We start from the raw sequence: 12,791 nt of genomic DNA, 5'->3' as shown, positions 1-12,791 counted from the left end.
TTTCTGTTTGCCTCTCTTGGCCTTTTATACTTTTGTTAGCTCCTCCCACTTGGGCTTTTTAATTTGACTTCTTGTCTTTTTCTTTTTCTGACTTCTTGTCTTTTTCTCTTTCTGACTTCTTGTCTTTTTCTTTTTCTGACTTCTTGTCTTTCTTTTTTACGTGACTTCTTGTCTTTCATATCTTTAATATTTTTACTATTTTTCTTTGTTTTCCACTTGTTTTTTCTTGCTTTTCTATATTTCTCTTTATCTTTTTATGGCACCCCCTGTCTTTTTTGACATCCCGTCCTGTGTTCACTGTATTTTTGTTTATGGCACCCCCTTCCTTTAAATCCTTTCTCTTTGTTTTATCTTACGTGACTTCTTGTCTTTTTCTGTTTCTGTTTATCTTTCTTTCTTGTACGTGACTTCTTGTCTTTTTCTTTTTCTGACTACTTGTCTTTTTCTTGTACGTGACTTCTTGTCTTTTGCTTTTTCTGCTTATCTTTCTTTCTTATACGTGACTTGCTTGTCTTTTTCTTTTTCTGACTTTTTGTCTTTTTCTTTTTCTACTTGTTTTTCTTTCTTACGTGACTTCTTGTCTTCGTTTTTTGTGTTTAGGGACCCCCCTGTGGTTAGGGTTAGGGTAAGATAGAGGGCAGGGGCACCCCCAACCCCACGAGGCACTGGCTGGTTAGGTGTTAGAAAAGAATCAGGCCACCAGCAAGCTGGCAGCCTGAGGTGCACGGGCCATCGATGGGGCCGGGTGGTGGTGTCCCTGCCCTGGTTCAAAAAATTGCCCTTATCTAGGGTTATAGTGCACATTTAGTATCAACTGGGCCGTTCGCGACGTTTCGGCATGTGTTTGCCTTCTTCAGGCCGACCCAGTGTGTCTCTCTCTGTTTTCTGTTTGCCTCTCTTGGCCTTTTATACTTTTGTTAGCTCCTCCCACTTGGGCTTTTTAATTTGACTTCTTGTCTTTTTCTTTTTCTGACTTCTTGTCTTTTTCTCTTTCTGACTTCTTGTCTTTTTCTTTTTCTGACTTCTTGTCTTTCTTTTTTACGTGACTTCTTGTCTTTCATATCTTTAATATTTTTACTATTTTTCTTTGTTTTCCACTTGTTTTTTCTTGCTTTTCTATATTTCTCTTTATCTTTTTATGGCACCCCCTGTCTTTTTTGACATCCCGTCCTGTGTTCACTGTATTTTTGTTTATGGCACCCCCTTCCTTTAAATCCTTTCTCTTTGTTTTATCTTACGTGACTTCTTGTCTTTTTCTGTTTCTGTTTATCTTTCTTTCTTGTACGTGACTTCTTGTCTTTTTCTTTTTCTGACTACTTGTCTTTTTCTTGTACGTGACTTCTTGTCTTTTGCTTTTTCTGCTTATCTTTCTTTCTTATACGTGACTTGCTTGTCTTTTTCTTTTTCTGACTTTTTGTCTTTTTCTTTTTCTACTTGTTTTCTTTCTTACGTGACTTCTTGTCTTCGTTTTTGTGTTTAGGGACCCCCCTGTGGTTAGGGTTAGGGTAAGATAGAGGGCAGGGGCACCCCCAACCCCACGAGGCACTGGCTGGTTAGGTGTTAGAAAAGAATCAGGCCACCAGCAAGCTGGCAGCCTGAGGTGCACGGGCCATCGATGGGGCCGGGTGGTGGTGTCCCTGCCCTGGTTCAAAAAATTGCCCTTATCTAGGGTTATAGTGCACATTTAGTATCAACTGGGCCGTTCGCGACGTTTCGGCATGTGTTTGCCTTCTTCAGGCCGACCCAGTGTGTCTCTCTCTGTTTTCTGTTTGCCTCTCTTGGCCTTTTATACTTTTGTTAGCTCCTCCCACTTGGGCTTTTTAATTTGACTTCTTGTCTTTTTCTTTTTCTGACTTCTTGTCTTTTTCTCTTTCTGACTTCTTGTCTTTTTCTTTTTCTGACTTCTTGTCTTTCTTTTTTACGTGACTTCTTGTCTTTCATATCTTTAATATTTTTACTATTTTTCTTTGTTTTCCACTTGTTTTTTCTTGCTTTTCTATATTTCTCTTTATCTTTTTATGGCACCCCCTGTCTTTTTTGACATCCCGTCCTGTGTTCACTGTATTTTTGTTTATGGCACCCCCTTCCTTTAAATCCTTTCTCTTTGTTTTATCTTACGTGACTTCTTGTCTTTTTCTGTTTCTGTTTATCTTTCTTTCTTGTACGTGACTTCTTGTCTTTTTCTTTTTCTGACTACTTGTCTTTTTCTTGTACGTGACTTCTTGTCTTTTGCTTTTTCTGCTTATCTTTCTTTCTTATACGTGACTTGCTTGTCTTTTTCTTTTTCTGACTTTTTGTCTTTTTCTTTTTCTACTTGTTTTTCTTTCTTACGTGACTTCTTGTCTTCGTTTTTTGTGTTTAGGGACCCCCCTGTGGTTAGGGTTAGGGTAAGATAGAGGGCAGGGGCACCCCCAACCCCACGAGGCACTGGCTGGTTAGGTGTTAGAAAAGAATCAGGCCACCAGCAAGCTGGCAGCCTGAGGTGCACGGGCCATCGATGGGGCCGGGTGGTGGTGTCCCTGCCCTGGTTCAAAAAATTGCCCTTATCTAGGGTTATAGTGCACATTTAGTATCAACTGGGCCGTTCGCGACGTTTCGGCATGTGTTTGCCTTCTTCAGGCCGACCCAGTGTGTCTCTCTCTGTTTTCTGTTTGCCTCTCTTGGCCTTTTATACTTTTGTTAGCTCCTCCCACTTGGGCTTTTTAATTTGACTTCTTGTCTTTTTCTTTTTCTGACTTCTTGTCTTTTTCTCTTTCTGACTTCTTGTCTTTTTCTTTTTCTGACTTCTTGTCTTTCTTTTTTACGTGACTTCTTGTCTTTCATATCTTTAATATTTTTACTATTTTTCTTTGTTTTCCACTTGTTTTTTCTTGCTTTTCTATATTTCTCTTTATCTTTTTATGGCACCCCCTGTCTTTTTTGACATCCCGTCCTGTGTTCACTGTATTTTTGTTTATGGCACCCCCTTCCTTTAAATCCTTTCTCTTTGTTTTATCTTACGTGACTTCTTGTCTTTTTCTGTTTCTGTTTATCTTTCTTTCTTGTACGTGACTTCTTGTCTTTTTCTTTTTCTGACTACTTGTCTTTTTCTTGTACGTGACTTCTTGTCTTTTGCTTTTTCTGCTTATCTTTCTTTCTTATACGTGACTTGCTTGTCTTTTTCTTTTTCTGACTTTTTGTCTTTTTCTTTTTCTACTTGTTTTTCTTTCTTACGTGACTTCTTGTCTTCGTTTTTTGTGTTTAGGGACCCCCCTGTGGTTAGGGTTAGGGTAAGATAGAGGGCAGGGGCACCCCCAACCCCACGAGGCACTGGCTGGTTAGGTGTTAGAAAAGAATCAGGCCACCAGCAAGCTGGCAGCCTGAGGTGCACGGGCCATCGATGGGGCCGGGTGGTGGTGTCCCTGCCCTGGTTCAAAAAATTGCCCTTATCTAGGGTTATAGTGCACATTTAGTATCAACTGGGCCGTTCGCGACGTTTCGGCATGTGTTTGCCTTCTTCAGGCCGACCCAGTGTGTCTCTCTCTGTTTTCTGTTTGCCTCTCTTGGCCTTTTATACTTTTGTTAGCTCCTCCCACTTGGGCTTTTTAATTTGACTTCTTGTCTTTTTCTTTTTCTGACTTCTTGTCTTTTTCTCTTTCTGACTTCTTGTCTTTTTCTTTTTCTGACTTCTTGTCTTTCTTTTTTACGTGACTTCTTGTCTTTCATATCTTTAATATTTTTACTATTTTTCTTTGTTTTCCACTTGTTTTTTCTTGCTTTTCTATATTTCTCTTTATCTTTTTATGGCACCCCCTGTCTTTTTTGACATCCCGTCCTGTGTTCACTGTATTTTTGTTTATGGCACCCCCTTCCTTTAAATCCTTTCTCTTTGTTTTATCTTACGTGACTTCTTGTCTTTTTCTGTTTCTGTTTATCTTTCTTTCTTGTACGTGACTTCTTGTCTTTTTCTTTTTCTGACTACTTGTCTTTTTCTTGTACGTGACTTCTTGTCTTTTGCTTTTTCTGCTTATCTTTCTTTCTTATACGTGACTTGCTTGTCTTTTTCTTTTTCTGACTTTTTGTCTTTTTCTTTTTCTACTTGTTTTTCTTTCTTACGTGACTTCTTGTCTTCGTTTTTTGTGTTTAGGGACCCCCCTGTGGTTAGGGTTAGGGTAAGATAGAGGGCAGGGGCACCCCCAACCCCACGAGGCACTGGCTGGTTAGGTGTTAGAAAAGAATCAGGCCACCAGCAAGCTGGCAGCCTGAGGTGCACGGGCCATCGATGGGGCCGGGTGGTGGTGTCCCTGCCCTGGTTCAAAAAATTGCCCTTATCTAGGGTTATAGTGCACATTTAGTATCAACTGGGCCGTTCGCGACGTTTCGGCATGTGTTTGCCTTCTTCAGGCCGACCCAGTGTGTCTCTCTCTGTTTTCTGTTTGCCTCTCTTGGCCTTTTATACTTTTGTTAGCTCCTCCCACTTGGGCTTTTTAATTTGACTTCTTGTCTTTTTCTTTTTCTGACTTCTTGTCTTTTTCTCTTTCTGACTTCTTGTCTTTTTCTTTTTCTGACTTCTTGTCTTTCTTTTTTACGTGACTTCTTGTCTTTCATATCTTTAATATTTTTACTATTTTTCTTTGTTTTCCACTTGTTTTTTCTTGCTTTTCTATATTTCTCTTTATCTTTTTATGGCACCCCCTGTCTTTTTTGACATCCCGTCCTGTGTTCACTGTATTTTTGTTTATGGCACCCCCTTCCTTTAAATCCTTTCTCTTTGTTTTATCTTACGTGACTTCTTGTCTTTTTCTGTTTCTGTTTATCTTTCTTTCTTGTACGTGACTTCTTGTCTTTTTCTTTTTCTGACTACTTGTCTTTTTCTTGTACGTGACTTCTTGTCTTTTGCTTTTTCTGCTTATCTTTCTTTCTTATACGTGACTTGCTTGTCTTTTTCTTTTTCTGACTTTTTGTCTTTTTCTTTTTCTACTTGTTTTTCTTTCTTACGTGACTTCTTGTCTTCGTTTTTTGTGTTTAGGGACCCCCCTGTGGTTAGGGTTAGGGTAAGATAGAGGGCAGGGGCACCCCCAACCCCACGAGGCACTGGCTGGTTAGGTGTTAGAAAAGAATCAGGCCACCAGCAAGCTGGCAGCCTGAGGTGCACGGGCCATCGATGGGGCCGGGTGGTGGTGTCCCTGCCCTGGTTCAAAAAATTGCCCTTATCTAGGGTTATAGTGCACATTTAGTATCAACTGGGCCGTTCGCGACGTTTCGGCATGTGTTTGCCTTCTTCAGGCCGACCCAGTGTGTCTCTCTCTGTTTTCTGTTTGCCTCTCTTGGCCTTTTATACTTTTGTTAGCTCCTCCCACTTGGGCTTTTTAATTTGACTTCTTGTCTTTTTCTTTTTCTGACTTCTTGTCTTTTTCTCTTTCTGACTTCTTGTCTTTTTCTTTTTCTGACTTCTTGTCTTTCTTTTTTACGTGACTTCTTGTCTTTCATATCTTTAATATTTTTACTATTTTTCTTTGTTTTCCACTTGTTTTTTCTTGCTTTTCTATATTTCTCTTTATCTTTTTATGGCACCCCCTGTCTTTTTTGACATCCCGTCCTGTGTTCACTGTATTTTTGTTTATGGCACCCCCTTCCTTTAAATCCTTTCTCTTTGTTTTATCTTACGTGACTTCTTGTCTTTTTCTGTTTCTGTTTATCTTTCTTTCTTGTACGTGACTTCTTGTCTTTTTCTTTTTCTGACTACTTGTCTTTTTCTTGTACGTGACTTCTTGTCTTTTGCTTTTTCTGCTTATCTTTCTTTCTTATACGTGACTTGCTTGTCTTTTTCTTTTTCTGACTTTTTGTCTTTTTCTTTTTCTACTTGTTTTTCTTTCTTACGTGACTTCTTGTCTTCGTTTTTTGTGTTTAGGGACCCCCCTGTGGTTAGGGTTAGGGTAAGATAGAGGGCAGGGGCACCCCCAACCCCACGAGGCACTGGCTGGTTAGGTGTTAGAAAAGAATCAGGCCACCAGCAAGCTGGCAGCCTGAGGTGCACGGGCCATCGATGGGGCCGGGTGGTGGTGTCCCTGCCCTGGTTCAAAAAATTGCCCTTATCTAGGGTTATAGTGCACATTTAGTATCAACTGGGCCGTTCGCGACGTTTCGGCATGTGTTTGCCTTCTTCAGGCCGACCCAGTGTGTCTCTCTCTGTTTTCTGTTTGCCTCTCTTGGCCTTTTATACTTTTGTTAGCTCCTCCCACTTGGGCTTTTTAATTTGACTTCTTGTCTTTTTCTTTTTCTGACTTCTTGTCTTTTTCTCTTTCTGACTTCTTGTCTTTTTCTTTTTCTGACTTCTTGTCTTTCTTTTTTACGTGACTTCTTGTCTTTCATATCTTTAATATTTTTACTATTTTTCTTTGTTTTCCACTTGTTTTTTCTTGCTTTTCTATATTTCTCTTTATCTTTTTATGGCACCCCCTGTCTTTTTTGACATCCCGTCCTGTGTTCACTGTATTTTTGTTTATGGCACCCCCTTCCTTTAAATCCTTTCTCTTTGTTTTATCTTACGTGACTTCTTGTCTTTTTCTGTTTCTGTTTATCTTTCTTTCTTGTACGTGACTTCTTGTCTTTTTCTTTTTCTGACTACTTGTCTTTTTCTTGTACGTGACTTCTTGTCTTTTGCTTTTTCTGCTTATCTTTCTTTCTTATACGTGACTTGCTTGTCTTTTTCTTTTTCTGACTTTTTGTCTTTTTCTTTTTCTACTTGTTTTTCTTTCTTACGTGACTTCTTGTCTTCGTTTTTTGTGTTTAGGGACCCCCCTGTGGTTAGGGTTAGGGTAAGATAGAGGGCAGGGGCACCCCCAACCCCACGAGGCACTGGCTGGTTAGGTGTTAGAAAAGAATCAGGCCACCAGCAAGCTGGCAGCCTGAGGTGCACGGGCCATCGATGGGGCCGGGTGGTGGTGTCCCTGCCCTGGTTCAAAAAATTGCCCTTATCTAGGGTTATAGTGCACATTTAGTATCAACTGGGCCGTTCGCGACGTTTCGGCATGTGTTTGCCTTCTTCAGGCCGACCCAGTGTGTCTCTCTCTGTTTTCTGTTTGCCTCTCTTGGCCTTTTATACTTTTGTTAGCTCCTCCCACTTGGGCTTTTTAATTTGACTTCTTGTCTTTTTCTTTTTCTGACTTCTTGTCTTTTTCTCTTTCTGACTTCTTGTCTTTTTCTTTTTCTGACTTCTTGTCTTTCTTTTTTACGTGACTTCTTGTCTTTCATATCTTTAATATTTTTACTATTTTTCTTTGTTTTCCACTTGTTTTTTCTTGCTTTTCTATATTTCTCTTTATCTTTTTATGGCACCCCCTGTCTTTTTTGACATCCCGTCCTGTGTTCACTGTATTTTTGTTTATGGCACCCCCTTCCTTTAAATCCTTTCTCTTTGTTTTATCTTACGTGACTTCTTGTCTTTTTCTGTTTCTGTTTATCTTTCTTTCTTGTACGTGACTTCTTGTCTTTTTCTTTTTCTGACTACTTGTCTTTTTCTTGTACGTGACTTCTTGTCTTTTGCTTTTTCTGCTTATCTTTCTTTCTTATACGTGACTTGCTTGTCTTTTTCTTTTTCTGACTTTTTGTCTTTTTCTTTTTCTACTTGTTTTTCTTTCTTACGTGACTTCTTGTCTTCGTTTTTTGTGTTTAGGGACCCCCCTGTGGTTAGGGTTAGGGTAAGATAGAGGGCAGGGGCACCCCCAACCCCACGAGGCACTGGCTGGTTAGGTGTTAGAAAAGAATCAGGCCACCAGCAAGCTGGCAGCCTGAGGTGCACGGGCCATCGATGGGGCCGGGTGGTGGTGTCCCTGCCCTGGTTCAAAAAATTGCCCTTATCTAGGGTTATAGTGCACATTTAGTATCAACTGGGCCGTTCGCGACGTTTCGGCATGTGTTTGCCTTCTTCAGGCCGACCCAGTGTGTCTCTCTCTGTTTTCTGTTTGCCTCTCTTGGCCTTTTATACTTTTGTTAGCTCCTCCCACTTGGGCTTTTTAATTTGACTTCTTGTCTTTTTCTTTTTCTGACTTCTTGTCTTTTTCTCTTTCTGACTTCTTGTCTTTTTCTTTTTCTGACTTCTTGTCTTTCTTTTTTACGTGACTTCTTGTCTTTCATATCTTTAATATTTTTACTATTTTTCTTTGTTTTCCACTTGTTTTTTCTTGCTTTTCTATATTTCTCTTTATCTTTTTATGGCACCCCCTGTCTTTTTTGACATCCCGTCCTGTGTTCACTGTATTTTTGTTTATGGCACCCCCTTCCTTTAAATCCTTTCTCTTTGTTTTATCTTACGTGACTTCTTGTCTTTTTCTGTTTCTGTTTATCTTTCTTTCTTGTACGTGACTTCTTGTCTTTTTCTTTTTCTGACTACTTGTCTTTTTCTTGTACGTGACTTCTTGTCTTTTGCTTTTTCTGCTTATCTTTCTTTCTTATACGTGACTTGCTTGTCTTTTTCTTTTTCTGACTTTTTGTCTTTTTCTTTTTCTACTTGTTTTTCTTTCTTACGTGACTTCTTGTCTTCGTTTTTTGTGTTTAGGGACCCCCCTGTGGTTAGGGTTAGGGTAAGATAGAGGGCAGGGGCACCCCCAACCCCACGAGGCACTGGCTGGTTAGGTGTTAGAAAAGAATCAGGCCACCAGCAAGCTGGCAGCCTGAGGTGCACGGGCCATCGATGGGGCCGGGTGGTGGTGTCCCTGCCCTGGTTCAAAAAATTGCCCTTATCTAGGGTTATAGTGCACATTTAGTATCAACTGGGCCGTTCGCGACGTTTCGGCATGTGTTTGCCTTCTTCAGGCCGACCCAGTGTGTCTCTCTCTGTTTTCTGTTTGCCTCTCTTGGCCTTTTATACTTTTGTTAGCTCCTCCCACTTGGGCTTTTTAATTTGACTTCTTGTCTTTTTCTTTTTCTGACTTCTTGTCTTTTTCTCTTTCTGACTTCTTGTCTTTTTCTTTTTCTGACTTCTTGTCTTTCTTTTTTACGTGACTTCTTGTCTTTCATATCTTTAATATTTTTACTATTTTTCTTTGTTTTCCACTTGTTTTTTCTTGCTTTTCTATATTTCTCTTTATCTTTTTATGGCACCCCCTGTCTTTTTTGACATCCCGTCCTGTGTTCACTGTATTTTTGTTTATGGCACCCCCTTCCTTTAAATCCTTTCTCTTTGTTTTATCTTACGTGACTTCTTGTCTTTTTCTGTTTCTGTTTATCTTTCTTTCTTGTACGTGACTTCTTGTCTTTTTCTTTTTCTGACTACTTGTCTTTTTCTTGTACGTGACTTCTTGTCTTTTGCTTTTTCTGCTTATCTTTCTTTCTTATACGTGACTTGCTTGTCTTTTTCTTTTTCTGACTTTTTGTCTTTTTCTTTTTCTACTTGTTTTTCTTTCTTACGTGACTTCTTGTCTTCGTTTTTTGTGTTTAGGGACCCCCCTGTGGTTAGGGTTAGGGTAAGATAGAGGGCAGGGGCACCCCCAACCCCACGAGGCACTGGCTGGTTAGGTGTTAGAAAAGAATCAGGCCACCAGCAAGCTGGCAGCCTGAGGTGCACGGGCCATCGATGGGGCCGGGTGGTGGTGTCCCTGCCCTGGTTCAAAAAATTGCCCTTATCTAGGGTTATAGTGCACATTTAGTATCAACTGGGCCGTTCGCGACGTTTCGGCATGTGTTTGCCTTCTTCAGGCCGACCCATGTGTGTCTCTCTCTGTTTTCTGTTTGCCTCTCTTGGCCTTTTATACTTTTGTTAGCTCCTCCCACTTGGGCTTTTTAATTTGACTTCTTGTCTTTTTCTTTTTCTGACTTCTTGTCTTTTTCTCTTTCTGACTTCTTGTCTTTTTCTTTTTCTGACTTCTTGTCTTTCTTTTTTACGTGACTTCTTGTCTTTCATATCTTTAATATTTTTACTATTTTTCTTTGTTTTCCACTTGTTTTTTCTTGCTTTTCTATATTTCTCTTTATCTTTTTATGGCACCCCCTGTCTTTTTTGACATCCCGTCCTGTGTTCACTGTATTTTTGTTTATGGCACCCCCTTCCTTTAAATCCTTTCTCTTTGTTTTATCTTACGTGACTTCTTGTCTTTTTCTGTTTCTGTTTATCTTTCTTTCTTGTACGTGACTTCTTGTCTTTTTCTTTTTCTGACTACTTGTCTTTTTCTTGTACGTGACTTCTTGTCTTTTGCTTTTTCTGCTTATCTTTCTTTCTTATACGTGACTTGCTTGTCTTTTTCTTTTTCTGACTTTTTGTCTTTTTCTTTTTCTACTTGTTTTTCTTTCTTACGTGACTTCTTGTCTTCGTTTTTTGTGTTTAGGGACCCCCCTGTGGTTAGGGTTAGGGTAAGATAGAGGGCAGGGGCACCCCCAACCCCACGAGGCACTGGCTGGTTAGGTGTTAGAAAGAATCAGGCCACCAGCAAGCTGGCAGCCTGAGGTGCACGGGCCATCGATGGGGCCGGGTGGTGGTGTCCCTGCCCTGGTTCAAAAAATTGCCCTTATCTAGGGTTATAGTGCACATTTAGTATCAACTGGGCCGTTCGCGACGTTTCGGCATGTGTTTGCCTTCTTCAGGCCGACCCAGTGTGTCTCTCTCTGTTTTCTGTTTGCCTCTCTTGGCCTTTTATACTTTTGTTAGCTCCTCCCACTTGGGCTTTTTAATTTGACTTCTTGTCTTTTTCTTTTTCTGACTTCTTGTCTTTTTCTCTTTCTGACTTCTTGTCTTTTTCTTTTTCTGACTTCTTGTCTTTCTTTTTTACGTGACTTCTTGTCTTTCATATCTTTAATATTTTTACTATTTTTCTTTGTTTTCCACTTGTTTTTTCTTGCTTTTCTATATTTCTCTTTATCTTTTTATGGCACCCCCTGTCTTTTTTGACATCCCGTCCTGTGTTCACTGTATTTTTGTTTATGGCACCCCCTTCCTTTAAATCCTTTCTCTTTGTTTTATCTTACGTGACTTCTTGTCTTTTTCTGTTTCTGTTTATCTTTCTTTCTTGTACGTGACTTCTTGTCTTTTTCTTTTTCTGACTACTTGTCTTTTTCTTGTACGTGACTTCTTGTCTTTTGCTTTTTCTGCTTATCTTTCTTTCTTATACGTGACTTGCTTGTCTTTTTCTTTTTCTGACTTTTTGTCTTTTTCTTTTTCTACTTGTTTTTCTTTCTTACGTGACTTCTTGTCTTCGTTTTTTGTGTTTAGGGACCCCCCTGTGGTTAGGGTTAGGGTAAGATAGAGGGCAGGGGCACCCCCAACCCCACGAGGCACTGGCTGGTTAGGTGTTAGAAAAGAATCAGGCCACCAGCAAGCTGGCAGCCTGAGGTGCACGGGCCATCGATGGGGCCGGGTGGTGGTGTCCCTGCCCTGGTTCAAAAAATTGCCCTTATCTAGGGTTATAGTGCACATTTAGTATCAACTGGGCCGTTCGCGACGTTTCGGCATGTGTTTGCCTTCTTCAGGCCGACCCAGTGTGTCTCTCTCTGTTTTCTGTTTGCCTCTCTTGGCCTTTTATACTTTTGTTAGCTCCTCCCACTTGGCTTTTTAATTTGACTTCTTGTCTTTTTCTTTTTCTGACTTCTTGTCTTTTTCTCTTTCTGACTTCTTGTCTTTTTCTTTTTCTGACTTCTTGTCTTTCTTTTTTACGTGACTTCTTGTCTTTCATATCTTTAATATTTTTACTATTTTTCTTTGTTTTCCACTTGTTTTTTCTTGCTTTTCTATATTTCTCTTTATCTTTTTATGGCACCCCCTGTCTTTTTTGACATCCCGTCCTGTGTTCACTGTATTTTTGTTTATGGCACCCCCTTCCTTTAAATCCTTTCTCTTTGTTTTATCTTACGTGACTTCTTGTCTTTTTCTGTTTCTGTTTATCTTTCTTTCTTGTACGTGACTTCTTGTCTTTTTCTTTTTCTGACTACTTGTCTTTTTCTTGTACGTGACTTCTTGTCTTTTGCTTTTTCTGCTTATCTTTCTTTCTTATACGTGACTTGCTTGTCTTTTTCTTTTTCTGACTTTTTGTCTTTTTCTTTTTCTACTTGTTTTTCTTTCTTACGTGACTTCTTGTCTTCGTTTTTTGTGTTTAGGGACCCCCTGTGGTTAGGGTTAGGGTAAGATAGAGGGCAGGGGCACCCCCAACCCCACGAGGCACTGGCTGGTTAGGTGTTAGAAAAGAATCAGGCCACCAGCAAGCTGGCAGCCTGAGGTGCACGGGCCATCGATGGGGCCGGGTGGTGGTGTCCCTGCCCTGGTTCAAAAAATTGCCCTTATCTAGGGTTATAGTGCACATTTAGTATCAACTGGGCCGTTCGCGACGTTTCGGCATGTGTTTGCCTTCTTCAGGCCGACCCAGTGTGTCTCTCTCTGTTTTCTGTTTGCCTCTCTTGGCCTTTTATACTTTTGTTAGCTCCTCCCACTTGGGCTTTTTAATTTGACTTCTTGTCTTTTCTTTTTCTGACTTCTTGTCTTTTTCTCTTTCTGACTTCTTGTCTTTTTCTTTTTCTGACTTCTTGTCTTTCTTTTTTACGTGACTTCTTGTCTTTCATATCTTTAATATTTTTACTATTTTTCTTTGTTTTCCACTTGTTTTTTCTTGCTTTTCTATATTTCTCTTTATCTTTTTATGGCACCCCCTGTCTTTTTTGACATCCCGTCCTGTGTTCACTGTATTTTTGTTTATGGCACCCCCTTCCTTTAAATCCTTTCTCTTTGTTTTATCTTACGTGACTTCTTGTCTTTTTCTGTTTCTGTTTATCTTTCTTTCTTGTACGTGACTTCTTGTCTTTTTCTTTTTCTGACTACTTGTCTTTTTCTT

Source organism: Rhamphochromis longiceps, linkage group LG1, assembly GCF_057381845.1.
Source record: "Rhamphochromis longiceps isolate RC_006_pf linkage group LG1, R_longiceps_female_GT1.1, whole genome shotgun sequence".
NCBI classification, from domain to species: Eukaryota; Metazoa; Chordata; class Actinopteri; order Cichliformes; family Cichlidae; genus Rhamphochromis; species Rhamphochromis longiceps.
Note: the sequence above shows the minus strand (reverse complement) of the source record.